This window comes from Sciurus vulgaris (genome assembly GCF_902686455.1).
Source record: "Sciurus vulgaris genome assembly, contig: HiC_scaffold_170_arrow_ctg1, whole genome shotgun sequence".
Taxonomy (NCBI): Eukaryota; Metazoa; Chordata; class Mammalia; order Rodentia; family Sciuridae; genus Sciurus; species Sciurus vulgaris.
In genome coordinates this window covers 105,043-128,147 of record NW_027632883.1, presented here as the reverse complement: position 1 = coordinate 128,147, position 23,105 = coordinate 105,043, and the positions used below count along the sequence as shown (strand labels likewise).

Here is a 23,105-nt window from a genome sequence, read left to right as displayed (position 1 = left end):
TCTTTTGCAGACATTGACCCTTCCCCTGAGTGGCAGTGGCTGTTCACTGGGAGCTTGGTGGCCCTGAATCATGCTCAGTTTGGGGGTCGGTTTGTGGGGGGTTGTGCTTTGATGATCTGGGTGCCTGGGGCTGAAGTTTAGCATCACAGGAGGGCAATGTCCTCCTGCTTCCTGTTAGAAAATGGCCCCTGGTTTGCATAGTGGAATTAAGTGTCCTAAGAGTGCCACACACGGACACCACCTCAGTGCCTCTGTTCGTGAGGGTGGTCAGGAGGCCTCCTGGGACCCAAGATTCCCCTCATTACTATTCCAGGGAAGGAGAAGTTGGGGCTCTGTGGAGTTGGGTGCCTCCCTGGGCCACCCACAGAAGGGGATAGGGCTGGGGTTTGAACCCTGAGTTCTGACTGGCCCCTGCCACGCTGTCGTGGATCTTAGCTTGGGCTCAGCTCTCCTGCACTAGTGAGTGGGGTTTGCCGAGCACTAGGAAGCCAGACCTTCATTGCCCACAGAGGAGAGCGAGTCGAGGCCTGGCCCTTCCTGCAGATTCCGGTGATGAGGACTACAGCCACCACCTGGCGGGAGCCTGCATGGAGCACCCAGGACCTCCATTTGGTCCTCACAGTGGCACTGTGCAGTTGGTAATGCAATCCCTGCTGCAGAAAGGAGGCTGCAGAGGCCCAGACAAGTTAGGTCATTGCCTACCTGAGTCCAGAGCCCAAGCCCTGGCCAGGAGCACTTTATTCATCAGCTACAGCTGGGTACCAACCTGCCCCCAGTTGCAGGCCTCAGTCCACCTGCCCTGATCTGATCACTCATCTGTTTGGCTGGGGTAGAGCTCAGTCCTGTGGCTCCCTCATGCTGTGCTTGGCTTGAGGCTCCGGTCCCAGGGAGAGTTTGGATCGGCTGGCACGTCCTCCTCACAGCAGGGACAGAGCATGGAAATGTGTGGGGCTTCCACAGCCCCTGCCTTCTCCTAGCCACAGGGTGTCGTGGGCTGAGCCCAGCTTTCAGGGATGAGGAAATAGACTCCTTCTCAGAAAAAGAATCTGCAAATAACCAACGCCATGGAAACAGGGAGGTATAAAGAATTGGGACCCATGGACTAATTCCCACAAGCACCCACTCACTCACAACCCAGGTGGGGAGGGGATGTGCCACGTGGATAGTGTCTGACCCTCCGTAGTTCCACTTGATGAAGGTGTCAATGAGGCTCCTTCAGGGGCTTCGGAGTGTGATCTTTCCCAGGCTGGTGAAACCCAGTTCAGCCCTCCAGCATGAGGATGTACAGCAGCGGGTGAACGCAGCTCCCAGTCAGCCCAGATCCCCAGGACACTGTGAGGCCACGCTGCACTGTGTCACAAAGTCAGCATGCACCCAGACTCTGGCTGTCTTCAGTGTGCTTTTGGCTTTTGGCCTTTGTGCTCCCAGGTTTTGTTGGTCCCCTGTAATGGTGCGTGGCTGTGGGCCTTGTTGTCACGCGCTCATGCAGGCACACAGCCTGACTGACTGGCTGCTGCTGGCTTCGGATAGGCTAAACTTATGGGGCACTTTCTGGGGTGGGACCCCCATAAGTCGAGGACCCCTGTCAGCAGGTAGGGCCACAAGAGGGGTGGCCGTGGGGTGAGTGCCAAGTTCTTGGCTTCTGAGAGGCGCAGGAGCTGGAGGAGGAGGTCTCGGGTTTGGGAAGACTCCACTTTGAAGTGGATCCTGCAGGAGGATGAGGAAGGAAATGTGTCCCCATCCAGGGGACAGAGGATGGACCGGCTGCAGGGCTCCCAGGGCAGGGCCTGGCCAGGCGAGTGCTGGGTGCAGAGCAAGATGGGAGAGCATGGAGGGAGCGAGGGGAGCACAGGCCTGGGCTTCTCCTGCCTGGAAGGTTTTGGGAACGTAGTGGATTCTCTCCGTTTCCCAACAGATCTGGGAGCCGCTCATCATGCCTGTGTCTGACCTGGGAAAGGGACCCGGGGACAGAGCAGTGTGAGGGCCTTCCTGTGCTTCCTGGTCTTTCACAGCAGGGCCTGGCACACGTGCATGCTCAGTGCATGCTGGTACCGTGGCATGGAGGTGCATCCCCACACACCCGCCCCAGGGCCCTCAGCTGAGTCACCAGGGTTCAGAGGGTCCCGTGATGGAGCACAGTCACAGGCTAGGACCTTGAGGCCCAGCCAAAGCCCAGTGCTTCCCTCTGCTCGGCCTCCAAGTTCACCAGAGCAACAGGCGGAGGGAAGAAGCCTTGGCAGGTGGCCCAGGCCCTGCACTTGGTTTCCAGGAGCTCAGGCCCTGGGGTTCCTGGGCACCTTGGATCCACACAGAGCAGCTGCCTGGTTCAGAAGCCTGGGCACTGCCCCCCATGATGCCAAACACTGGAGGGCCCAGCTAAGGGCTGACCCTGAATCAACCTACCCACTCCCTGGACAGCTGGGCTGTCCTCTCTTTAGATGGGGATGCCAAGGCCCGGGAGCTCAGGTTAGTTTTCTGAAGCACAATGAGCACATGGTGGGCCCGGGCCCCTTCTCCTTGGTCCTGCAGCCTGCAGAGGGGCCTGACTGGGCCGCTGGCTCGGGCCTTTCTTCCTCCTGGGCCCCAGCCCTCTGCCCTTCCTGTGTCCTTGAACCTGTGCATCGGGAGGTCACCGGCTTATCTGTATGGCTTCCACAGAGAGCCGGCAACCTCTCCCAATGCATCACCAAGTGGCAGTCATGCCAGAGCCGGGATGTCATTTCCATCCATCTTTCTCCAACCACTGCCTGTCACTAGGAAAGGGAGGCCGGGTGGGGGGAGTGGGGAAGATGCATGGGCTGGGGAGAGGGAGGGGCTGGAGCTGGGAGGCAGGAGGGTGGAGGAGGAGGAAGAGTGGAAAGAAGAAAGGAAGGCAGGAGGAAGAAAGGCCCCAGGAGAGAGAGAGGCTGCCATACGTGGGGCTGGGAAGCAAACTGGGAGAGGGGAGAGGGACAGAGCAGGAAGAAGAGGCATGGAGTCTAGGGAGGCTGGGGAGCAGAAGGGAGAGGAGCCTGGAGGAGCCTCGGGGAAAGGCAGGCAGGGAGGGAGGCAGGAAGCAGAGGCTGGCCTCCATTCATCTGTTCTCTTAATCTCAGCTGCCCATCTCCACTCCGTGGCTCCAGGCAAATCCAGATCAAGTGAAGGCAGGGGAGCTCCCGGGAGATGGTCCTTCAGGGTGATCCTGAGCTGTCCCTGGACCCCAGGGTTTTCCTGGGCAAAAGGAGTCTGCCTGCCTCTCCATCGTCATGCGAGAGGCCCCTCTGCTATCCCTGTCCTTGTGGCCTCGGGATCTCACACTTGACTTGTGGCTGTGGGTGGGGGGTCGTGGTTTGGCCTCAACTGAAATGAGCACAGGGTTCAAACTGAAATGGCCCAGGCAGGTAGCATACACAGAGGCCAGGCCACCTCAGGGCACTAGGTAATGGCAGGTCTGCAGTACCCTGGAACATGCTCATGTGTAACAACAGGAACTGAGAGGAAGTGCATGGCTTCTAAGTTAGTCATCCAGGAGGGTCTACATACAGGGGGATGGACTGCTGAATGAGGGGGTGGGGTCCAAAGGGGTAGATCCTCCTCTCTGGGGAGAAGCAGAGGGGTCACTACCACTCAGGCCAAGGAGGTGAGAAGCGAGATCAGGGAGGCAGCCAGGAGACCAAATGTCTCACCTCACACCCCACCCTTCTTCCTGTCTCCTGCTGGTGCCTCCCGGTGGCTGAACCCACCATGCACCCTGGGGAGGGAGCCCTTGGTGGGTCCCTGTGGTTGAATCTCCCAGGACAAGAACAGGGTAGACGCCAGTGGGGAAAGGATCTGGGGGGACAGCGGGCTGCATGCACGCCCACACAAAGGTGTTAAATCTCACAATATTTGAACACCAACTCACCCAAGCATGACATAAAGCCCAGGCCTGGCCAGCACCATCTGAGAGCTTCTCTGGGCTCTTGCTCTGTTCTGCATCACCAGCCAGCACACACTCTGTGAGTCAGTCAAGGCCCCCCCGCCATGCTGGAGATTCCCAGAAGGTGAGGATTCAGGGCCCCTGGCTTTTCCTCTATCTCCACATGCCTTACACAATGAGAGGCACACAGTAGGCACTCAAACAGTGCATCCCTGGAATGAATGACTCTAACATGAGCAGATTCAACTGAGTGACCTGGAGTCTTCACCTGGCAATTTTACCACCACAGGAATTTACATGCAGCGTGTGTGTGGGTGGGTGTCACTCAGGTCTGGAGTGAGCCTAGCCACCAGCCAACATTTGCATTTGTTCCTTCAGATCCTGCTCAGCAGATCTGAGTAAGGGAACAAAGAATGTGTGTGTGTGTGTGTGTGTGTGTGTGTGTGTGTGTGTGTGTCTAAAAATCACTCCAAACTCAGGTAGCCTAGAGTCACAGGTGAGGGGGGTATATCAGTCAGCTTTTGATGCCTAACAAGATGCCCCAAAATGGTGTTTAAAACCACATCGATTTTGATTAGCAATGTAGACAGTGTATCAGCTGGGATGCTGGGTGGCTGCAGTGGTTTTCTGGCCTGGGCTGGCCAGTGGGGGCTGCATGTGGAGGACGAACTCACTCACGTTCCTGGCTGTGGGTAGCTGTCAGATCCGGGGGAAATCAGCAGCTTGTCACAGCTCCCTGTGGTCTCTCATCCCCCAGCAGTCTGGCCTGGGCCTCTATATGTGGTGGTGTCCAGAAAGCAACAAGATAGGACACACTCTCATGCACAAGTGTGTTTGAGGTCTCTGCTCACATCACAATGAATAATGTCCCTTGGTCAAAGCAAGTCATGTGGCCAAGTCTCTAGATTCAAGGAAGGGGAGTTGGGGAAACTTCTCCTGGCGGGTAGGGCAGCAGAGATTTTGTGGTAATTTTTGCAACTGACCACAAAGAATGAGCCAAAAAGAGAAGGGGTTTAAGCTCGGGACCTCCTCTCGATTCCTCTAAGCACACCAAGCTGTTTCCTGCCTCAGGGCCTTTGCTCTGGCTGTTCCTTTGTCTTAGAATGCTCTTCCCCAGGATGCCTGAAAAATCTGTGCTCTTCTTCATTTTTCAGCTGAAAGGTCAGCTTCTCCAAGGCTTTTCTGATCACTCTCTCTAAATAGGCTCCTTTCCTATTACCAAAGTGTCACATCCCTCTTCCTCCAGCACCATGTGGTTCAGAATGATTTATTTTTCACCTGTATCTCTGGCCTTCTAACTAACCAGTGATATCGTGAGGTTGGGGACTTGCCCATTTTTGTCTCCCCAGGGCCTTTCCCATATTACGTGATCAACAAATATTTGCTGAAAGAAAGGAGTGATTTGTAGCAAGAAAAATAGCTCCATAAACAATGCCTCCTTATATTTATAGAACCATTAAGGATATGAAGGCAGCATTAAAATTTTTGGTTGTTCTTCACCGAATTTCATAGGAGAACAGGGCCATGTGTAATCATGGGGGGTTGTAATCCCACATGGTAGGATATGATTATTTTTTGGTATGGTTTTGGATCTTCCCTCATATTTCTGAGGCATGGAGGATAGACTGTCCCAGCGCTGGTTGTCAGGGAGAGGTTGAATCTTTGAGGGTGTATCAGTTAGCTTGTACTGTGTAACAAAGTGCCCCAGAATTTAAGGTTTTAAAACAATGATCACCTTGGCCTATACCCAAAGGACTTAAAATCAGCATACGACGAGATACAGCCACATCAATGTTCATAGCTGCTCAATTCACAATAGTGAGATTGTGGAACCAACCTAGACGTCCTTCAATTGATGAATGGATAAAGAAACTGTGGCATATATATATACAATGGAATATTACTCCACCATAAAGAATGATAAAATTATGGCATTTGCAGGCAAATGGATGAAATTGGAGAATATCATGCTAAGTGAGATAAACCAATCTCAAAAAACCAAAGGACAAATGATCTCACTGATAAGCGGATGATGACATATAATGGGGGGCGAGAGGGGTTAGCATTAGGGTTAGGGTTAGGTTTAGGTTTAGGGTTAAGGAGAGGGGCAAGAATGGAGGAAGGAAGGACTGTATAGAGGGAAAAGAGGGTTAGGGGGGTGGGGGGGAAGGGGGAAAAATGGCAGAATGAATCGAACAACATTGCCCTGTGTAAATTTATGATTACACAAATGGTATGCCTTTATTCCATGTACAGAGAATCAAAATGTATCCCACTTGTTTACAAGAAAAAAAATATTTAAAAAAATAAAAAAAAAACAATGATCAATTATTTCTGCTCTTTTTTTTTTTTTTGTACTGGGGCACTCAACCACTGTGCCACAACCCCAGCCTTATATTTTATTTTATTTAGAGAAAGGGTCTCACTATTGCTTATGACCTCACTTTTCCTGTGGCTGGATTTAAACTCATGATCCTCCTGCCTCAGCCTCCCAAGCCTCTGGGATGACAGCCACCACACCTGGCCTACTGCTCTCGTTTATGGGGCAGCTGGGCACTCTCCTCAGGCCTTGGTTGGGGTCCCTGCCTCTCTGGACAGGGGTGGTTCAGTTCTGGTGATCTGGCCCTTTTCCCCTAACATCTCTGGGGCCTGGATGGGGCAGCAGGGCAGTGTTGGTCTCTGTTGTCTCTCACCCTTTCACAGCCCAGCTTTGACTTTGTTCCATGGTGACAGCAGGGTCCCCATGGGACAGAGGGAGTGCAGAAGCTCCATGGACCTGGTCAAGCACCACACCCTCCATTCTGTTGTCCAAGGAGCATCTCAAAGAGCCAGAGAGGTCAGATAGACTCCAGTTTTTATCAGAAGAGCGGATCCAGGGAATGGGCAGACATTGCCATGGTACGGAGGGGGCTGGGTGGCCCCCAGGCTGGGCCATGCTCCCTGGTCCAAGGAACAGTGCTCACCGAGCCAGTTCTTGGGTAGTACCTGACCACTGGAACTGGGCACCCATCTTTCCCGGAACGTCTGTCCCATCACGCTGTCACTCTCCATTTGTCTCTCTCACGTGGCTCTGAGTTCTGCCAAACCCAGACAGAGGCTGCTATTTATCATCAAGACACCAGTGTCATGATCCCTCAGTGATTCTGGATTCAGCCCACCAGCTGCTCACAGCCTGGCCTCTGCCCACCTCTCCTTCTCCATCCTGTGCCCACTGCTCCTGTATCCACTCCCTCACTGCCTGTCGCTCTGCCATGCCAATCTCTTTCCTGCCCCAGGCCCTTTGCATGTGCTCTTTCCTCTGCTGAGGCATGTTCCTCTGGCACAGAGTAGTCATCCCTTCAGAGAGGCCCTTCCTGTCCACTCCTGTCCCCCTGGCTATTTTCAATCACCTCTGCATTTGTCATAACTTGACATTTTATTTATTGATGCATCTGTTCATTTCCTGTCTGCTTCTGCTCCGTGGACTGTCTGCTCCAGAAAACCATGAGCTTTGCCTTATTCACCAACAGTATTCCTAGTCACAGGAAGAGCACCTGGCACATCATAGGTGCCCAATAAACATGGCTCAAGTGGGTGAATGGATGGGTGACTTTTCCATGTCTCCAGCGTATGGCACACATGCGGATGGTTGACATCGATGCTTCAGAACACATCAGGCTGGAGTCCTGGCATGGTCATGTCCTTGCTGTGTGTCCCAGCAAATATCTTAACCTCTCTGGTTTCCATTTCTCATCTGTCGAGTGAAGCAAATAAGAGTCCCTCACTCATAGGTTCATGGAAGAGGATTTGCTGTGACACTCCATGTGAAGCACTCAGCGTAGGACCCAGCACTCAAACACTGGTGACTCGTTATGTCACTTAGTCCTCACACTCACCACACTGGGAGGTAGGTTGCTGTCTCTGGGGAACAGATGAGGGAGACCGAGACCCGGGAGGTTAAAGTTCTGGCGCTGGAGACCATGCCTCAGGGGAGAGTGTCCCTAGGCTGTTCCAGCCCTCGGAAGCAGTTGGTCTCCATGCATGCATCTTGGGGAGCCATCCTGCAGACAGTTCCAGAATCAAAAGGGAAGCTTGCTCTATTTGCTGGGGTCTCAGGAATCCAAGGGGCTTTCAGGGGCAGAAACATTCCAGGGGGTAGAATGTGGTGGGAAGAAGGGGGCTTTTGTGTCCCCTGGAGATTTGGGAGTGATAGGCGGCACTCCACAGACACCTTTGTGCACCTACCTTTTAGCTTCTAAAGAATCATTTCCTTAGAATTAGTCTGCAGTGCTCTGCCGGGTGCTGTGGCCCCTGCACCCTCTCCCTCCCTGCCCTCCTCTGGGCTGCTCCAGGGGGTGACCCTACAGGCCCTTCTTCCTGGTTCAGGCCATGAGAGGCTCCATCAGGGGCTGGCGAGGGGCAGGGGGATTTCTCAGGTCCCTCCTGGGTTCTGCAGTGCAGCTTGGAACCAGGGTTCCATGGCTTGGAACCAACCAGTGTGGTTGGTTCTCCCCACACCTCTGTAACAGCCCTTTCATTGAGTCTTTTTTCTTTGAACCACGTGGGGGTCAATTCTGTTTCTAAGACCCTGACAGAGGCATGGGTTTACCACCTTGAGTGTCATAAGGGCTTCCATGATTATTCCAAGTGGATTCCCCTGAGCTCAGACCGACTGACCCGCCATTGATGAAGCTCACACGGTTGACCAACAACCTGGACAGCACTGGCTTCTAAAAACCTGTAGGTGTTGGAAGCGACACCTCAAAGCTCTACTTTTCTCTCTTTCTGTGATTGACAAGCTGCACCGCGGGTTCCCTGTGGCGGTGGTGGCCCTAGGAGACACCTGGCAATGTCTCTCTGGAGATAGTTTTAGTTTTTTCCCAAATGGGAAGGGTTGGCAATACTGGTTCCTACGGGGTCGTGGCTAGGAGTTCAGCTACACATTTCGCAAGTCACAGGACAGTCTCTTGGGACAAAAAAAAGTCACCTAGTTAACGTTTCATGTCTGCAACCAAAACACCAGAGCTAAATAAACTGGAAGAAGAAAGATTTTTTTCGGCTCCCGATTTCAGAGGTTCCAGTCTGTGGTCGACCGACCCCACTGCTTTGGGCCTGAGGTGAGGCAGAGCATCATGGCAGAAGTGCATAGGAGGGGAGGAAGGCTGTCTGCTCAGGGCAGCCAGGAAGCAGGGAGAGGGGTGGGCAGCAAAGGGCCTGGCCATGCTCCGAGCTCCCTCCCACCCTGCCCCACCACCTCCCTGAAGTCCACTCAGATTATTCATCTCCCAAGTAGATTGATCCACCAAGGAAGTTGATCTTTCGTGACCAGAGAAGTGATCTTTACTAAGAAGCCATCCAGGGGATCCAGCCTTCAAAACGGGCACTTTGAGGCAGATTCCGGGCCCACACCACAGCACCCTGTGTGCTGAGGTGGGGGGCCATAGGTTACGTGCTTGCTGCTCAGGCCTCAGTGGATGCAGAGCTGGGCATCTTCACCCTGTGTGTTGACCACCTGACTAGCTGGTTGTCCTTCCTTGGCTGGGATCATCAGCTTGTGTCCTTTAGCCAGTGGCCTGGGATTCGGCAGACCCAGGCTCCCAGCAAGCCATTCAGGTTTTCTCATCCTGATGATTCTCCTGTGAACCTTGTGAGGGGCATCTCTCCTTGCCCTGCTGAGTTTCAGTGGACCTCAGATGGGACAGTGGGCAGGGCAGGATGGGGAAGAGCATCAGGTGCCAGGTCTATCAAACCGAAGGGTGTTCCAGGGCTTCAGGGCAGGGATTCACCGACCAGGGAAAGAGGCCACTGGCTGGTGACATATGGTGGAGGGCAGCCTCAAGTGGGCAGCTCATCCTTGGTCTGGAGTCTACATAGCACACTGGTTAGATTTGGAAGAACCTGTCTTTCTGGGGCTACTTACCACTCACTGGTGATATTTACTTTGGTCGAAAGACCTCAGTTTACTTATCTATAAAAAAAAAGTAAGATAATAATTCTTGCTTCAATAATGCATTGCCATATAAGAAACCACCCCAAACTGAGTGGTTAAAAACAACCAGGGTCTATTAATCCTCACAATTCTGTTAGCTGAGCACGTGGTATCTGCTGGGGTCAGTCATGTGGCTGCATTTACATGGCAGCTGGATTATAGGGGGAAGTCCAACAGGGCTTCGCTTACATGCCTGATGTCTCCGGGCACCTTCATGTGACCTCTCAGTCCTCACGGCTGACTTGGGCTTCCTCACAACAGGGTGGTCTCAGGGGGATCAGTCATCTGACATGGAACCTGGCTTCAGATAAGGAAAGGTAGAAGCTGCCTGTCCTCTTAAGACTCAGGCTTGGGAGTCTCAGAACATTACTTCCACTGCATTATATGGCAAATCCAGGCCAGACTAGACTCAAGGTGTCGGTAACTAACCTGTACCTTTTGGTGGCAGGAGCCGCTGGTGTTTCAAGGAGTGGGGAAATCCATGTCGGCTGTCTCTCGAAATCATCTGCGGCAGCTCCATCTCCTAGGACTGTTGCTAGGAGTGAGCGATGTGATGAACCCCGTGCGTGTGGCTGATGGAAGCTGGCTGTTGCTGAAGGGTGTTATCAAGAGATATGGAGGGGGTTGGGGGGTGGTCTCCTATTCTCGAGGCTGCTGGTTTCGGTAGGTACTTTTCCAGCACATTAGTTTCTTCCCTAATGTCACTGGCGCTATCTCTGACTCAGGTCTTCGGAGGTAACGGTACCAGTAATGCCGACTCCGATGGAGGGCTTTCCACGCACCAGCTGCTTCATGTAGATGAGCATATTCACTCCTCACCACGACCCTTGGAGGTAGGTCCTGTCATGACTACCCCTTCACAGATGAGGAAACTGAGTCACCAAAAGGTAGAGCAGTTTGGACGAGTGGACCCAGCTAGAAATGGTTGAGCCATGACCTAGACCCTCAGCGAGCTGCTGCTATGGTCTGTGCTCAACCACTGGATAATAGGTGGCCGCACATTTCAGGGCTGTAAATGATAAACATTTATCACCTCACCATTTCTCTGGGTCAGAAATCTGGGAGTAGCTTAGCTGGGCCTCTGGCTCAGGGGCCATCCCTGGCTGCAATCTGCCCACCAGCCAGGGTCATACCCACGTCATGACTTGGTTTTCCCCACCATCATCTATTCGTTAGAAGTAAGTTACTAGGTCTAGCTCTTCAGGGACAGGAACCACTCCAGGGCCTGGAAAGCCTCCGTGGGGGACAGTGGAGCCACTTGGTGGTGGCCATCTTGGCGGCACCCTCCTGCCATACCTCCTCTGCCCTCCGTGAGAGCCAGCCCTGCTTACATACCCTGGCTTTCTTTTATGTATTCCTCTCTGTATCCTCGAAGGCCAAGGAGAGGCCCTGAGTGTCCAACCGAGCTGCTCGGCTCTGGTCCCTGTCTTGCAGGAGATGAGCTGACATGGAGACTATCGATCCAGGGCATGCGTGACTCAGTGGCCAGAGAGGATCTCCCAGAGAGGGAGGGGGCACCCCCAAAAATGAGCAGTGTTCAGAGAAAGAGCCGAGCAGGTGGAGAAGAGAAGGGCAGCCAGAGCTCCTGGGTTTGTGGGGACTCGTGGGCGACAGGGCCCGTGTTCTCCTGTTCAGGGGCCGGTTGGCTTACGGTCTCAGGAGGGAGGTGGGAGGTTTTTATTAAAGTGACTGGAAGATGGAGAAATGCAATGGGCACTCATCCTTCCCAGGGTGAGTGTGGATCCTGTCGCTTCAGGACAAGGGGATAGCACACACCAAGGTGGTCATGGCTCGGGAAGTCATGGCATCTTCCTGGGAAGAGGTTCCAGATGGGAACCACAGAGGGAGGGACCTGTGTGTGCAGGGATGTGGGGTGCTTTGGGATCACAGCAAGGGATGTTCCCAGGAGGCCACCCACAGACAGCAAGGACACGGGTTCCTGCTTCTGCCTTTAACTGTGCAAAGACTCTCTGATCTAGAACTTTCCCAGTCAGTGGGAGGAGTCTTGCAATCGTCTGTCTTGCCTGCTGACTTGGTCACAGGAGGAATGTGTGGGGAATGAACTCGGTAAGACGTCACTGGCAGCCAATAGTTCTGTCCCCAGGGGAGGAGCAGACACCATGGGAACATGGGCAGTGTGTCCTGCAGAAAACAGTAAAAGCAACAATGGCTGGGTGTGTGATCTTCACGACAGGCCTCAGGCAGTGACTGTGCCACAGACTGTCCCTGATTACATGGGAGGAAACTGAGCTAGAGAAGAGAGCCAGCTTGCTCAAGGTCACGATACTGAGAGGTGTCTGGCAGGGGTTCAGGCGTTGCTGCCTCAGACTCCAGGGCCGCTGACCACTGAGTTAGGACTCCCTCATCTTATTCCCGCCTGGGTATGTTTGGGTGGGATTGGCAAATCTGTCCACCAAGCTGGGCCCTTGCCACCTTTGCCCAAAGCTGGGCATGCCCACACAGTTGCCCACTCTTACCATCTTGGCCCTTAGAAGGTGGCATTGCAGGGCTCAGGGTGACCTCAGCAAGGAAAGGCTGGCCGCAGAGGCCACAGGGTGCAGCCAGGACATCAGGAAATATCTATGCAAGGAAAGTCTGGAGGTTGCCTGCTTCCTTCTTCACAGGGGCATTTTGCACTTGAGTGGAGATTTGCTCGACAGCATGGCGGCTCTCAGTCCATGAGGGTGGGTGTTCCCTGTGGGTTCCAGCTCCCTGCACCCTGGACCTGGATCCCTCCTTCCTTGCCCCATGCTGGCCAAGGCCTCCCCTCTCCACCCACCACGCAGCTGAGACCTGTCCTGCTGCTATCTCAGCTGAGGGTGCAGGTGCTGGGGTGGAAGAGGGGTAAGGAGGAGGATGTGGCCTTCCTGGTGATTCCTCTCACGTCCCTGGTTCCTGCAGAGCTGCCTAGGAATTGGTCTGGGACAAGAGAAGACTGAGCTGGTGAGAATATTCAGACACCAGACCCATGGGGGATCCTTCCAGCATTTTTGGCAAGTATTGGAGGGTTTACTGAAAGAGGAGAGGAGAGGGGAGGAGAGGAGAGAGGCCAGGAGAGGAGAGAGAGAAGGGAAGAGAGAAAGAGAGAGCACAAAGCAGATAATCTACTCTGGACCTCTGCCCTCACTAGATCACTATGCAAAGACCTCAAACAACACAGAAACACACACACACACACACACACACACACACACACACACAGAGGCACGCACACTGATTTCATCTCTTCGGCTGGGCTGTGAACTCCAGGTAGTCCAGATAGACATCTGATTGTGTGTCTCGCCTCTTCCAGGAAGAGTGAAATGGAGCATTTGGGTCCAAAATGGCCCCAGCGGGTGTGGGAGGTATGGTTGATTTTCAGACAGATCACAAACATATTCCAGAAGAATCTTCCCTGGTAGACAATATTTCCTGGTGTCATCCCCACCTGTGATGACCCTCTCCCTCTCCCTCATCACCCACACAGTGGGGACATCACCAAGTGTCTATGGCTCTTCCCTGGGCCATCCATCCCGTGGCCCAGGTCCTACCTGCAGACATGCACAGTGAACAGTGTGCACAGCTCATTCTGCACACATCTAAACACTGGTAAACACAGCATCCAGATGCACAAAGACAGGCCACGCACACACATGCACACTCGCACACATGCACATTTGCCACAAGTAATCTGCACATGACTAATTGCTCCATCCTGTGCATGTGTGTGGGTGTGTGTGTCCCAGCAAACCCCCAGCAGCCACACGCTGGTCAGCCACTACTTGAATTAGCACCAAAGGATTATGGGACCCTGGGTCATTAATCTAGGTGACAAATAGGACTCATAAGGCATATTTGCACCCGAAATTGAAAAGATTAGGCCATATTGTCAAATGGTAGGATTTTATCGCCTCCACAGCAGATGCTGTTAAATATTCATGAGCTGCATATGTGGGAGAATCCCAGCTAGACCGGTTGGCTTTCAGCTGCAGAGGGAGAGGGGGGAGATTTATCTGGACTCAGCAAGGGATGAAAGGTACGGGATTGTGTCCCCTGCTTGCTGGGCACAGCGTTGGGGGAGGGTCTGGGTGGGGCCTCCTGGGCTTCTTTGTGAAGGAGGAGGGGGCTCAGTCGGTCACCCAGGCAGGGTGCTGTGGGAGAGGATGAGGAGGTGGCTCCTCACGGGCTCTTGCCTTGCTGCATTGTGGGTGATTTCTACTTGTGTGCTGTCCCCCAATAATGGGGAGCTTCCCAAGTAGTGCATTGAACTTATGTGGCTCCCCACCTTCCCGTACCCCCAGGGTCCAGCCCCGTGACAGGATGGAGCCAGCAGAATTGAGCAGAGGCTCCAATCCCTCCTCTGGACATGCCCCACTGAAGAAAGAGAAGAGCAAGGGTCTCACCTCCAGATCCTGGGGCTGGTGCTAAGACTGTTCCAGAAGCTAGTCTGGGCATATGAATATTGATTCAGAGAAGGAGTCTGGTGTCCAAGAGACCCCCACACAAATCCTGGATCCGTCACTTCATGGTCATGAAGGCTGGAAATGTCACTTCCTGGACCCTGTGCCTTCACTTCTTCATCTGGAAAAGGGATTCAATGACAATAACTCTCACTTCCCTGAGTTGTTGGAGGATTCAATCCAGCTCTTGGTCCCTGGTATTCAGTAAGTGCTCAATAAATTTCAGCCATGACAATAGCAAGATTGTGATTTATAGAGGGCCCCTTTGGTGCCAATCACCACACTCAACAGGGCAAAACTTAGATGGCAAAACTCTGCTATTCAATAGGGTCATGGCCAGCCTTTGAAGCAAATGAGTTAAAATTTAAAAATTCAATTTCTCCATGTCACTCACGACATCCCAACTGCCCAGGAGCCGGGTGGCTGCCATATTGGACAGCACAGATGGGGGACTTTCCATTGCTGTGGAAAGTTTCTGACCACAGCACCGTGGGTGATCCAGCCCAGGAGGGGTCTCCTGCAGGGAACCTGCCTGGCTCAGCTCAGCTGCATTGGGTTTGAACTTGGGAGGGAATGTTTGTCAGCAGTGAACCCAGCTTCTTTCCCAGGGGACTCGTCGAAGCCCTTGATACATCATGGGTGCCATGAACACAGGATGTAGAATTCCCCAAGGGACTTGGCCACGGGGTGTGTCATGGGGTCGGGCTCCCTGGGAGCAGTTTGGGAAATGTAGCCATAACACCCACCCCCATCCCAGAAGGTATTCATGGCTGATTTTGGCCACAAAGGGTCCCTTCCGTGAACACTTACCCAGAGCTGCAGAGGACAGCGTTGGGGCCATGCAGACAAGGCCTCTGTGCTGTGTCCAGGGAGGAGGCCACTCCCTGCCCAAGGGCTCTCTTTCTGACTGTGGGAGAGATGGTCCGCAACCAAGGGCAGATCAATCCTGGGCCTTCCCCCTCCTGTGGGCAGGGATGGCCGAGAGCTGCCCACTCCGCCAGCAGGGCTCCATCCAGTTCCACCCAGAGGCAGCTGGCTACTCAACTCTCCTTTCCTGGTTCTTCCCACATCCCCTCTGAGCTGAGGCCACTTCCCAAATAAACCACTAGTGTTTGGAACCCCTGCTGGGGGCGGCATGTGCCGTGACACCCCTGCTCTGTCCCTTGAGTGTTTCCCTGTCGCCCATCAGATGAAGTCCACTCCTCTTAGCAAGGGTCTCCACATACCTGTCCAGCAGTGCCTGCCACACACTGTGCTGTGGACACGCTAGGAGGGTCCCCCTCCAAGGTTCACGCTCCTTCCTAGCCGGCCACCCCACAAGCATACTGCCTACCCAGCTGTTCTGTCATCAAGGCCAACCTTGAAGTCACTATGGTTCCCACCACATTCTCCCCTGGACAGTAGATATTGATTAACTCCAAACCCTTCAAAGGCCAGGCAGGCCTCCCACCTGTGACTGAGCTCAGTGGCCAGCCTCCCCAGGCCCTTACGCAGCCTTGGGTGAATGTCACACTTCTGCAAAATGGAAGCTCAGACTCTAAGACAGGAATAGCAGGACATGGTGATCAGTGTGGCTGGGCTGCCTGGGGGCTGCTGGCATTTCCTGGGATATGCTTTTCCCACAGAAGGGCCTGCCAAGGTTTTCCCCGGGGGGCCTTTCTGCTGTGGGTATTGGGGGGCACCCAGAGTCGGTAAAGATCTGCTGAGAGCCTGGGGAAGGAGAAGAAGATCAGGGAGGTCAGGGTGGACCTCAGGGATGTCTCCCCAAAGCACAGCTCTGGCCTGGGAGAAGTGCTCTCCATCCTGGTCTCCCAGCTGCTCAGATATGTGGCTATGTGGCCTCATCCCTCGAGGTTTCCAGGACCATTCCCGAGGACCTCAGCACTGATGGTTCCTGAGGGTAGACTGGAACATGCCAGACCCTCATGAGTGACCAGAATGACCACCAGATGAAACAGGGAAGAAAGTGGCCTCTACCAGATGCCTGAGGGTGGCTTTGCAGAGTGTGGCCAGAGCCCTTGGCCATTGGGGACATCTGGATTGAAGACAGGGGCTTGGCAGGTCCCCAGTGGAGGCAGGCATAGAGCCATAGAAGAAGGAAGAACCGGCGTCAAGATTGGGTTGATGACATGGAGCATCCCTGGGGGAGAACCCTGGAGGGTGGGGGCCAGGGACTGGAGCCAGGAGCACCCTTGCCCCTGCCTCCTTCCAGCTCTGTCCCCTGGGCAAGGGGTCTCACTGTTCTGTGCTCGGCTTCCCCACCTGTAAAATGTGACTCACAGTAGAAGCTACCTCCTGAGGGGTCGGACAGCAGCCAAATGGATGAATCCCCGTGGAGACAGAAGGACCCCAGTGCATTCCAAGGAGTGTCACCTGTTATTAGCATTTGCTGGGTATTGAACAGACATGACCATGAGCATTCTCATTTGATCTTTTAGTTCAACCCTTTGGGGTAAGAGAGATGGTTTGATTTCTCTTCCTTCTAGGTTCCTAGAGTTGTTTTATTGAGTAGCAGGGATTGAACCCAAGGGTGATTAACCACTGAGCCACAGCCCCAGCCCTTTTATATTTTATTTCGAGCATCTCACTAAGATGTGGAGGGCTTTGCTAAGTTACTGGAGGCTGCCTTTGATCTCAGGATCCTCCTACCTCAGGCTCCATAGCAGGTGTGCGCCACCACGCCTGGCTCATACGGGTTTTAAATCCTGCCTAAGGTCACACAGTGGGTGATCTGGTCTGCTGGCACTTAAACTCAATGCAAAACCCCTGTTCTCTCTGCCTCCTTGTTTGAGGATGGGGGAAGGAGGGAAGATACTGGGGACATCAAAAAGCCCACATCCACTTGTCCACAGGCCATGAGGAAAGCAGATGTCCTGCTGTGGACCTGTCTACACTAGAGCAGCACTAATGTGTGAAAGCTCCCACCCCATTTTCTCTCCTCTGTTGGGCTGTGAGCTCTAGATTTTCCATACAGACCTGCCCGGATGCTCCTCACAGGGCCCAGAAATGTAGAGTGTTTGAAATCAAAATGACCCCAGAGGATTGGGATATGCCATTGCTTTCCAGACAGACCACAAACATTCCAGAGGAATGGCCCCCTGTAGACAGTATTTCCTCTGGTCTTCCTTCACCATGGCTGTTTCCCCTCCACTACCACCTAGGAAGTGGGGGATCAGATGACATATTTAAGTGGTTTCTATCTTTCTCTCCCCCGATGGATGCACAGAGGAGAGGGGGAGTAGGGGAGAGAAAGAGAGGGAAGAGGGACCCGCTAAGGACTGTCCCCTACCCCCAAGTCATGGCCCCATCACTTCTCTTCCATTCAGGGTCCCAGCCCCAGGTCCTCTGCATCCTGTCACCAGGTTTGGGGGACAGGCAAGGGAGCAGAACAGAAAAGCAACTCAGAGTGCGAAATGTGTATTCCTCCTGGTGACACAGCGACTCCCTAGCTGGCAAAACATGCCTTGATCTATTTCCCCTGGTAGTGATTTCAACAACAACAATAACAGATCCATCATTTCCCTAGCAGGCCATGGAGGGTGGTGGGGGTTTGTTTTTCTTCTGGTGGGGACAGAAAGCTCTTTATTCTCTTCTTGTTTGGGAAGACTCCTGCTGGAGGAGCCCAGTCTGGCTCTGGGAGGGAGCCCATGCAAAGGAAGGGGGTGACCAGGTGTCAGAGGGAGCATGCTGCCCCCACTGGGCCTCTGACCCTGAGCACAGGATGACTCAAATTTCTCCTCTCTAAAATGGGGGGAATCCCCCAGCAAAAAGAGAGGGGCCAGACAGCAACAGGAGGCCTTGGGAGCCAAAAGCAGTGCTCACATTTCATTGTGAAAATGAAACGGAGCTGAGCTTTGTGCCAGGCCTCACTAGCACCTGGGCGAACAGTCTTAGATTTCCTGCTCTGGGCACTTGCCTCTTGCCGGGTGTTTTGACATTTCTGATCTTTAGGATCTTCCACCTAAGCCTCTCCATCCATTTCCCACACAGTGAAATGGAGGTTCAGAGAGGGTAGGTGACTTGCCCAAGATCACACAGTGTGCGACTGGTGCTATCAGGATCTAAATGCAGGTGGCTCTGAATCCAGACCTTGTCCGTGGCCCAGCATCTCCTGGAAACCTGATTGAAATGCAAAATCTCGGGTCTTGTCCCAGATGTACTGAATCCTGAACTCAGGTTGGGCCCAGGCCTCTGCTTATTAGCCCCCTGGGCAGTTCCTGGGGACAACCGCGGCCGATAACTCAAATGTCACCACTGGCTGGCAGCCTGCGGAGCTGTGACCACACCTGCGTCCACTCCAGGAAGCCCGCGTCTCTCCTCAGTCTCCATCTGCAGAATGGGCACCATGGGGCGTCTCTGCCCAGCCTGCCACCTGGAGCATTTCCCTCAATGGACCTGAAGGTGATGCGTCACCAGCATCAGGGTATTGATGGCGTGCTGTGTGCCAGGCCGCGCTGAGCGGTCTGATGTCGTCGCATCTTGGCTTCAACCCCATGAGATGGGAGCTGTCCTGCAGAGAAGGAAGAGGCTCAGAGACAGGGTCCTTTGCTACCAAGGGGCTTCAGGTGGGTCTAGTCCCTATAACCCCCACACCTGGTGGCTTTTACTGGACAAGGCGCTAGGCCAAGCCAGCAGTACGGGTTCCCACAGCTCCTGGGCGCAGATGAGCGACCTAGGGATGGTGCATGTTGGTGCATGTTCGTGCGTGGGCATGAGCTGGCCTGCCCAACGTGCTTACCCATGAACCTGGTCCCCACTCTCGAGGAAGCCCTGGACCCCAAGGTGAGGCACAGATTCCAAGCGTCTCAGCCCCTGAATTCCCAGCCCAAGGCCACCTGTCCCCTGAGCCCAGGCTGAAGCAGGAGACTTGCTCTGTAGGTGAAGCCTGGACAGGGACCCAGGGCCAGACCTGCATGCAGACTCAGGCCAGGGAGGCTCAGGCCTGCCACCATGGCCAAGCTTGCTGATCCTCCGCCAGTCTCTCCACTGCCCTTGGGAGTGGGCCTTCTGGCTGAAGTTTGCCCTCAGGTGGGGAATGTGAAGAGGACGGATTCCTTTTTTCCTCTAAAGATAATCCCTTGTGATTAAGCAGGAGCAGACCTCTGGGCTGCTGCTCCAGAACCCCAGGGAGCCAGGGGTCAGCAGATCTACCTGAGGGCCACCCCAGGGCATGGCCTGTCTGTAAGGTGTCCCTGGTGCCTGGCACTGCCCTTCCTTTCACTTCTTGTCCTCACCCCCCAGTCGTAGAGCTGGGCATCCTAGCGGAGGACCTTGGGCTGCCACTCAAAGATGCTGACCATCCAGCCTTGGCCAGGGACATGTGTCAGCCTGGTCTGGACAAAGGCTCCACAATCAGGGACAGGCACAGTCGCAGGTGGGGACCCTAGGAGGTGGGGAAGCAAGCCTTGTCCTTCCCCGTGGGTAGGTTTGGGCCCAGTGGCTGTAGCTGTCTCCTGGTGTCCACACAGTCTGGAGCCCCTGACTGCTTGGCATATAAATACCTGGACCGTTGCCGACTTGCTCTTGACCTTCAGATGTGTCTTTCCTGCTCGGGGCCTCGGTTTCCACATCTGCATAGTGACGGTGAATTTTTCAGGTCCTGTGTCCATCCAGCCTCTGTGTTTCACCTCCTCTTAGGAGGACAAGGGAGGCTCAGGGTCCAGGGTCTGATAGAGGAATGGAGAGGAGCCAGGGAGCCCGGGGCCTTGGCCAGGATGGATGGGAGAAAGGAGGAGAAGGTACCAATGGGACGGGAGTCCAGACGGGAGGCTGGAGGTGGGGAGGGGGGAAGACAAAGGGCAGCCTCCGATCAGGGAGGCAGATGGGGAGGAGTGGCTGCTGGTGGACCCGAGAAGCCCAACCAGCCACAATCACAGGTCCAGCAGTGGTGCATGGTGCCACCAGTGGAACTCGGGCTCGCCTGGAGAATGAGCCAGTAGCTATTGAGCTCAGAGTGCAAGGGACGCCTAGCACTGATTCCGCTCCCCCGGAGCAGCCAGGCCACAGCAAGGCCAGCCAGGTGGGGCAGCTGGGCTCCTGCGCAGGGATCGGTCAGCTGGTCAGCTGCCAGTGGGGGCTTGGCACCAAGCCCATGACATTCTGTTGGCCTGCTGGCCATCCTGTGCCCTGCTGCCTCCGGCCTGGGGAGGGCCTGCCAGAGGGCTTCCCGTGGCTGTGTCCCCACAACACCTGCCATGACAACCCTGTGCTCACCTGGATGGCAAATCAGCCCCATGGCTTCCCTGCACCTGGACACAGGTGGCTGATGGCATCTTCACAGTGGTCCATGGTGACAATGATGATAATAACACAGTGACCGACTTGAATAGCAACAATGATGTCGGCGATGGTACTCCCCTGTCCTCACCTCCTGCAACCTCATGGGAGGACCTGGCTCTCCACCTTGGGGTCACTGACTTTTGGGACCAAATAATACTGTGCTCTCCTGTGTGGGTGACGCCTCACCAGACGCCAGCAGCACCCACTTGAGACAATCAAAGTGCCTCCAGAGACGGCCGAAGGGCCCCTGGCAGGGAGCCTCTGGTCCCATCCTGGTGTAGGGACGAGGATTCTGAGGCTCAGAGCGGTGGCCCCTGTGCACCCCATAGTACCGTGGCGGACCTGTCTTCAGCCTCCCCCATGCCCACTGGCCACCAGGGTGGCTTATTTTCAGATGGAGTCCTGGGTCCTTCTCTGCATATGCTCACAGAATGAGGGTCACACCCAACAAATACGCTCCTAACTTGCTTTTCTGGTTTAGCCACCAGGCGCATATCTGGTGGGGTGGGAAAAGCTGTCCATCGATGTCTGTGGCTCGACAGCTTTTGTGGACACACACACACACACACACACGTATCAGAATGTGCACAGAGACGCTGCAGAAGGAAATGCTCAGTTGCGAAGGGCGATTCCCTCTGAGGCACTGGGCTAGAGCGCATGGGGCAGGTGACTGGGATGCCAAATTTACACGGAGAGCTGTTTTTTAATAAAAAAGTCAATCAATTATTTCTTTTTAATTTTAAAACTGATGAAACAGGAGTCAGGGTGCAGCTCAGTGTCAAGTACTGGCCTAGCGGTGCCAGGCTGTGGGTTCGATCCCCAGCACTGTAAAAACAGGAAGAAAGCCAATTGACAGGTAACACAGTATGCCCACCCTTTCTGAGAGTCCCTACCACCACACCCATTTTACAACTGCAAGGTCGTCCGCAGGGTGGGCGGACCTGACCCTCACGCGTTGGTGGGTGTTCCAGGTGGCTGAGCCAGGAACGGCGTGGCTGGGAACTCCTTACACTCATGCTCAAGGCTGGACACCCCAGGGTGGGGCTCCGGGGTTTTTCTGGGGCTCAGCCACTGCAGAAGCACTTAATGGCATTATCTCATTTAATCTCTGCAACACCCTGAGTGGCGGTGACTCTGGTCCCACCGTATGAAATAGGAAAGTGAAACTTCGAGGTGTGTGTGTATGTGCATGTGTGTGTGACACAGGTGATCAGCCACCACTGGAGAGGTGTTAACGAACAATTGGTTCTGAACTCAGACTTTCTCTCTCAGTGAAGGGAGTGAGAGAAAATGGAAGAGATAGGAACCCTCTCCCTGTGGGAGCCTCCTGCAGTGGGCCCAGGAGTCACCTGGGAATCCAGCTACAAGGCAGACTGCAGGGGTCGGGAAGGCCCAGAGGGAGGAATTTGTGCTGAGCAAATTGTGGCAGCAGGAGGACCCCTGGCCATGGACACTTGGGCTCCCAATGCATCTGAAAACCCCCACCAGGGATGCTGCAGCCCAGGACCAGCCAGGATCTGGAGCTGCATGCTTCCGCATGGGATGGCTGCTGGTCCTGGGGTGGCCATGCATCCCAGGTGGCCGCTGAACCCTCAAAGTGTGGCCAGTGTGAGCTGACGTGCTTTGATTGCAAAACACACACAGAGTTCCCAGGACATAATATAAAAAAGAGAATGCAACATGTTTAACTAGAAACTTTTAATATTTGTTGGAGTTTGAAGTAATATTTAGGAGAGATCAGGTTATGCAAAATAGGTGATTAAATGATTCTTCATTTAATCTCTTTCTTTTTGCTATCTCAAGATGAGGCTACCTGAAATTTACAGTTCTATTTGTGGCTTGCATTTTATTTCTTTGGGCTAGTGTTGGAGGAAGATGGCATCCATGAAGTGATCAGAGTGACAGGAGGGGAATGGTCTGATAGTTGGTCAACAAACAGTCCTTAAAAATACATTCCAGGGCTTGAGGTGAGCCAAGCAGCCAGAGTAGAATAAACTAGGTGAGTATAGGTGATCCTGAAAGCATGGCGAGGGGGTTTCTGGGAGGAAGAAGAGGGCAACACTGCTCCAGAGGCTGCTGGGGTTGTGAGGCTATCTTCCCAGCCTGGCAGCAGGCTGAAGTGGTCACATGAGAAGCTGGTGATTTCCCCTGGTCCAGGCACTGGACTCAGTGTCTTCTCATTGAAAAATCACCTGGACAACCCACCAGGTAGGAACTGACAAACAAAGCTTGCAGAAAGCCGCTCAGAGAGTTGAGTGACTTGCCCCAACTTGCACAGCTAGGGAGTAGGCTAACAGGTACTTGAACCCAGCTCCACCTCACTCAGGGATCGTGTGCTTAATGGAGAGGAGACACCTCTTCTCCTTGCTCTGAGAAGGCAGGGGTGCATTGTGCTGAGCAAATCCAGGAGTGCAGAGACCCCTCTCTGAAGGGTAGAGGGGCTACTTAATTTCTGTCCCTCCACCGCAGGCAACTTTGGCTCCTAAACCCCCTCCTCTAACCCCAGCTAATGTCTTTGGGA

General features: G+C 54.1%; 1 long non-coding RNA gene across 1 annotated transcript; it reads left to right on the top strand.

The window, feature by feature from the left end:
* Nucleotides 1-7,605: 7,605 nt before the first annotated feature.
* LOC306652279 lies at nucleotides 7,606-14,531 on the top strand. Its single transcript, XR_013761350.1, has 3 exons — nucleotides 7,606-7,784; nucleotides 10,592-10,699; nucleotides 14,147-14,531. It is a non-coding gene; the product is annotated as an uncharacterized lncRNA (long non-coding RNA).
* The last annotated feature ends 8,574 nt before the right edge of the window (nucleotides 14,532-23,105 follow it).